The sequence below is a fragment of the Peromyscus leucopus genome, chromosome 7 (assembly GCF_004664715.2).
Source record: "Peromyscus leucopus breed LL Stock chromosome 7, UCI_PerLeu_2.1, whole genome shotgun sequence".
Lineage (NCBI taxonomy): Eukaryota > Metazoa > Chordata > Mammalia > Rodentia > Cricetidae > Peromyscus > Peromyscus leucopus.
Genome location: NC_051069.1, coordinates 7,997,417 through 8,002,936, shown reverse-complemented (window position 1 = coordinate 8,002,936; position 5,520 = coordinate 7,997,417). Strand labels below are relative to the sequence as shown.

The window sequence follows — 5,520 nt, the reverse complement described above, 5'->3', positions numbered from 1 at the left end:
ATGCCTTTAATCCCAGCACTCGGGAGGCAGAGCCAGGCAGATCTCCGTGAGTTCAAGGCCAGCCTGGTTTACAGAGCGAAATCCAGGATGGGCACTGAAACTACACAGAGAAACCCTGTCTTGAAAAACAAGCAAATAAAACAAAACAAAACAACAAAATGCAAAAGGTGTTGCATTCCTTTTGTTTATTTGTTTGTTTGGTTTTGGTTTTTTGATTTTTTTCGAGACAGGGTTTTTCCTTGTAGTTTCGGTGCCCGTCCTGGATCTCATTCTGTAGACCAGGCTGGCTTTGAACTCACAGAGATCCGCCTGGCTCTGCCTCCTGAGTGCTGGAATTAAAGACGTGCACCACCAACAAACGCACAGCTGTCACGTTCTTTTATGTTGCATTTGTTTAACTCTGTAAAGCTGTGTTACCTTGCCTGTCTAAAACACCTATTGGTCTAGTAAAGAGCTGAACGGCTAATAGCAAGGCAGGAGAGAGAAATAGGCAGGGCTGGCAGGCAGAGAGAATAAGTAGGAGAAGAAATCTAGAGAAGAGAGAAGGAACGAGAAAAGGAGGACAGGAGAATGCCCGGGGCCAGCCACACAGCCACACAGCCAGCCACAGAGTAAGAAGGAAAGAAAGACATATAGAATAAAAAAAGGTAAAAATCCCAGAGGCAAAACATAGTTAAAGAGAAACAGGATAATTTAAGTTAGACAAGCTGGCTAGAAGCAAGCCAAGCTAAGGTTGGGCATTCATAAGTAAGAATAAGTCTCTGTGTATTTATTTGGGAGCTGGGTGGCAGGCAGGTCCACAAAGAGTAAAATAAAATAAAATAAAATAAAATAAAATAAAATAAAATAAACCAACTACAAGAAAGTTTATGGAAGAATTGGTAACAGCCACTATAGTCTTCACACAGAAATTTACAGCCTTTGAGTAACTGGACCAGAAGCTGACGTGGGTAAACAAGGATGTGGTGGGGACTGGAGAGATCTGTATGTGCTATGGTTTGTGGGAGATGCCTTGCAGAAGACGTGGCTCCTGTCACAGCTGCCACTTTGACTTGTGAAATAAAGATTCTTGGCATCGAGGATTTGTTGCAGATGTTACACAGTTGTGGACAGAGATCTAAGAAGAACAGAAGAGACGCTAGTGATGTACGCTTTGAGCAAGGACTGCGCCTCTGTACCATCGCTTCTAGCTTACAGTTCCCAGGAAGTTTTTATGTGTGGGGGCGTAGAAGAACCTTCCTATTTTTCTCTGGGGCCTAGTTCCACACTTGGAAATGAGAAGCTACTGAGTCTTTTTTATTTCCACCTAAGAGCCATGCAGATGCCTCTAACAAATTTCTCATAAGGGCCTTTAAAAGAAAGGCTATGGTATGTGTGTGGGGGAGACAGAGGATGGTTCTGCTGTCCTGGAAAACTTGGGGTTCAATTCTCAGAACCTATTTAATGGCTCACAACTACCATGTTACTCCAGTCCTAGAGGATCCAATACCCTTGTCTGGCCCCCTTGGGCACCACACGTGCAAGTGATGTACATACCTATAGGCAGGCAAGCCACTCATACAAATGATACAAAATTTTTTAGATCTATTACTTTAGAGGGAACAGACAATGGATTTTATTTTATTTTTTTTGCCTTGGGTAAGAATTTGATTGGAAGCCCTGGCAAGCACGTAGTTCACAGTCGGGCTTGGTGGCACATGCCTTTAATCTCAGAATTTGGCATGTGGATTTCTGTGAGTTCGAGGCCAGCCTGGTCTACAAAGCGAGTTTCAGGACAGCCAGGGCTGCACAGAGAAACCTGTCTCAAAAAACAAAAACAAAAACAAACAAAAAGAAAGAACGAAAGTAGCTCATGAAAATGACTGACCTTTGATTTTCTGTTAACTTTCTCCCTTGCATTCCAAACACAACTCGAACTACATCTTAACCTGTGTCCTCCTTTAAGACTATAATCAAACTACAAAGGTCTGGAGGACTTCACAGATCCTGCATTGCATTGCTTGTATTCATCTTGTGAATAGTTGTCCCAGTTCTTAAGTACATAGTTTATAACAACCCAAAGATTTATATAGAATGGCTGTTAATTATCATCACCACCAGAAGCATTCAGATGTCTAAATATAGCCTCACAAATAGGCATGTGAAAAGGAAATTCCATGGACGTTCCTTTTCCTCAATCAACCAGCAACAACCTTGACATAAGACAATTGGCTTATTGCATAGATTTCCTGCCTCCCGTGCTTACTCCTAGTCCCTCTTAGCCCAGAAACCCAAGAGATTGCACAGAGCTACATACCTTACTGATACTATGATACTATGTAAATGATACTCAGATGTCATTTGCTCAGTCTTCACAACTCTCAGATTACGATGAAATCGTTTATTTGGACAGTCACTCGCCCTTCTCCCAGTTTTCTCTGAAACTGTAGAGTCTGAAGGAGTTACCTTTAATAAAAGCAAGGCTCATTCAACATAAAAGCTCAGACTGCTTCGATTTTGATTCATCTTAAAAAAAAAAAATCAGTTATCTGCTGAAGACCTTCCAGTTACACAGTGTTCGTTCTCCAATCCCTCCCCTCCTTCCCCCCCCCCTTCACTGGCCTTTCTGACCACAACAGAAACAACTGTTACAACCACATAGTAAGGTTTTGCAACAAAATGGCCTTGAAACAGGATTCTGCTCAGCTGGAAAGTTGGGCAATCAAATGGAATAAAAGAAATCTTGCCTCCCATATTTCATGTGTTGCTTTTTTTTTTTAGACAGGTTTTCATGCAACCCAGGCCAGCCTATGTAGGCTGGGCCCTGACCTCCTGATTTTCCTGCCCCTTCCTCCCCAATGCTGGGATTAGAGGTATGTGCCCCTGCCAAGATTCATCTTTATTTCTCTTTTTGTTTTGCTTTGTTTTGTTTTTCAAGTCAGGGTTTCTCTGTGTAGCCCTGGTTGTCTTGGAACTTGCTCTGTAGACTAGGCTGGCCTTGAACTCAGAGATCCTCCTACCACTGCCTCCCATGTGCTAGGATTAAAGATGTGCTCATCTTTATTTCTAAAAAACCCAAATATGCTTAAACTTCCCCGGGGCTTTGGAATCCCCTACTTATCATCACTAAACGACTATTTTACACTATTATCGTTCAGTAAGAATAAACTACAGTCTCTAGGTATGATGATTTGTCAGACTGATCGTGTTCATAGGTAGGACTCATTACCACCCTAAACTTCGGTTTCTCCTTAAGTGTGTGCATTAATCAAAGGATTCAAAGAGCAGGGCCATCTAGAGGGCTCAGCAGGTAAAGATGCTTGCCTTTGAGTCTGATAACAAATGCATTCCCACAAGTTGTCCCCCACCTGCACATGCACATCATTTGTGCCCACTCAGCCCACGCACAAAAAATTTTAAATGCAATAGAGAGGCTGGCTGTGGTGGCGTTCGCCTTTAATCAATCGGCAGAGGCAGGCAGATCTCTGAGTTTTAGGCCAGCCTAGTCTGCATAATAAGTTCCAGGCCACCCAGGGCTACATAGTAAGACCCTGTCTCCATAAAACAAACAAACAAACAAACAAACAAAAAAACCCAAACAACCCCCCAAACAAATGGGGGTGAGGTGGAGGTGGGGCATGTGCTGGAGAGATGACTCATCTCTAGTTAAGGTACTTGCCACCAAGCTTGACAGTCTGAGTTTCATTCCCAGGTCCCACGTGGTAGAGAAGTGGTAAGTGTCCTCTGACTTCTACATGCGCGTGCACGTGCACGTGCATGCACATGCACGCGCGCACGCACACACACACACACACACACACACACACACACACACACACACATTCACACACACACATGATTAACATAATAAAACAATTTATTTTTAAGGACAAAAGTAGAAAGACCAAGAGTGGAAAGCGAGTCTGGGCTACACAATGAAACCTATTGTAAACAACTGAAACAAAAGAGTGAAATAAAATGACATGAACGCGTCCTCGCCGAGAGCCCTCCCACAGCTGTGACAGTGTCCAGCCCTAATTTGCAGTTTCACTATTGGCCATGCTCACTTCCCTTACTTTTATTTTTAGCTCATTCTTCAGATCTGTTTCTCTCTCAGATCTGAAAGTCGTTTTTACGTATGCCTGTGGATGATAACACGAACATTGACTCTCCTTCTGTACTAGTTTGCTGTCCGTGGCTGAGACTGGGGGTGTGTGCCCCTGCCAAGACTCATCTTTATTTCTTTTTTTTTTTTGTTTTGTTGTGAGTTCCAAGACCAAAAGCAACTTGAGGAGGAAAGGTTTTTATAGATTATAATTGATAATGAAGAGAAGTCAAGGCATGAACTGCAGATGGGAACTGAAGCAGAGACCAGGGAGGAGTGGTACTTACGGGCTTCTCCTCATGGCTTGCTCAGCTTCCTCTCTCTTCCTTCCTTCCTTCCTTCCTTCCTTCCTTCCTTCCTTCCTTCCTTCCTTCCTTCCTCCCTCCCTCCCTCCCTCCCTCCCTCCCTTCCTTCCTTTCTTCCTTCCTGCGGCCTTCTTCTTCTTCTTCTTCTTCTTCTTCTTCTTCTTCTTCTTCTTCTTCTTCTTCTTCTTCTTCTCTTCTCTCTCTCTCTCTCTCTCTCTCTCTCTCTCTCTCTCTTCTCTCTTTCTCTTCTTTCTGTTCTGGTGGAAGCTCCACCTCAGCCCCTGGCATCCATATACTCAAAGAGTCTGGAATGTTCTGGTGAAAGGTCCACCTCAACTCCTCTCCCTCATTTTTTCCCCCAAACCCACCCCCTCAAAGCCTGCCAAAAAGGGCTCCTCCCCCAGAGATGCTCAAGACCACTCCCATTGGGTATTTAAACTGTATCCTAGAAAACAGACATGTGGTTTTCCGGTCTCTTGTCCCTGTCTCCTCTGTGCAGCTGGTGGAGTGGCCAGTGGCCAGGAATTCCAACAGTATGTCCAAAGGACAAACTTGGGTTGTTGCTCCTTAGGTACCTTTGACATTTTGTTTGAGTCATAGACTCCATTGTCCTGGACCTCCACTAGCTAGTTGCATGGAACTTGGTAGTAATGAAAATAGAGAATGAAAATATAGTATACAACAAATCAGCTGAATGGTTGTGTTTGGAATGTCTTGATCCACAAAACATTAAATTCTGACCAAGGCTTTGGTATTAGAGAAAATGATTATGGTAACTGTCATCTTACTGCTTCCTGATAAAAAGATAAAGTTAAGAATGCTTTGCTCTTGCCGGGCGGTGGTGGCGCATGCCTTTAATCCCAGCACTCGGGAGGCAGAGCCAGGCGGATCTCTGTGAGTTCGAGGCCAGCCTGGGCTACCAAGTGAGTCCCAGGAAAGGCGCAAAGCTACACAGAGAAACCCTGTCTCGAAAAACCAAAAAAAAAAAAAAAAAAGAATGCTTTGCTCTTTATCTCCCCATCCCCACTTTGTTTTTGAGACTAGGTCTCACTCTGTAGCCCAGGCTGGCTTGAGACTTACTATCCAGCCCAGGCTAACCATGAACTACTGACATTCTGCCTACTTCTGTCT

The 5,520-nt window shown here is 43.8% G+C and overlaps 1 long non-coding RNA gene across 1 annotated transcript; it reads right to left on the bottom strand.

Moving 5' to 3' along the window:
- Positions 1–890: 890 nt before the first annotated feature.
- Positions 891–4,403, bottom strand: LOC119088405. The gene is made up of 3 exons (XR_005092076.1): positions 4,372–4,403; positions 2,297–2,445; positions 891–1,117 (listed from the first exon to the last, which is right to left on the bottom strand). It is a non-coding gene; the product is annotated as an uncharacterized LOC119088405 (long non-coding RNA).
- Positions 4,404–5,520: the final 1,117 nt, after the last annotated feature.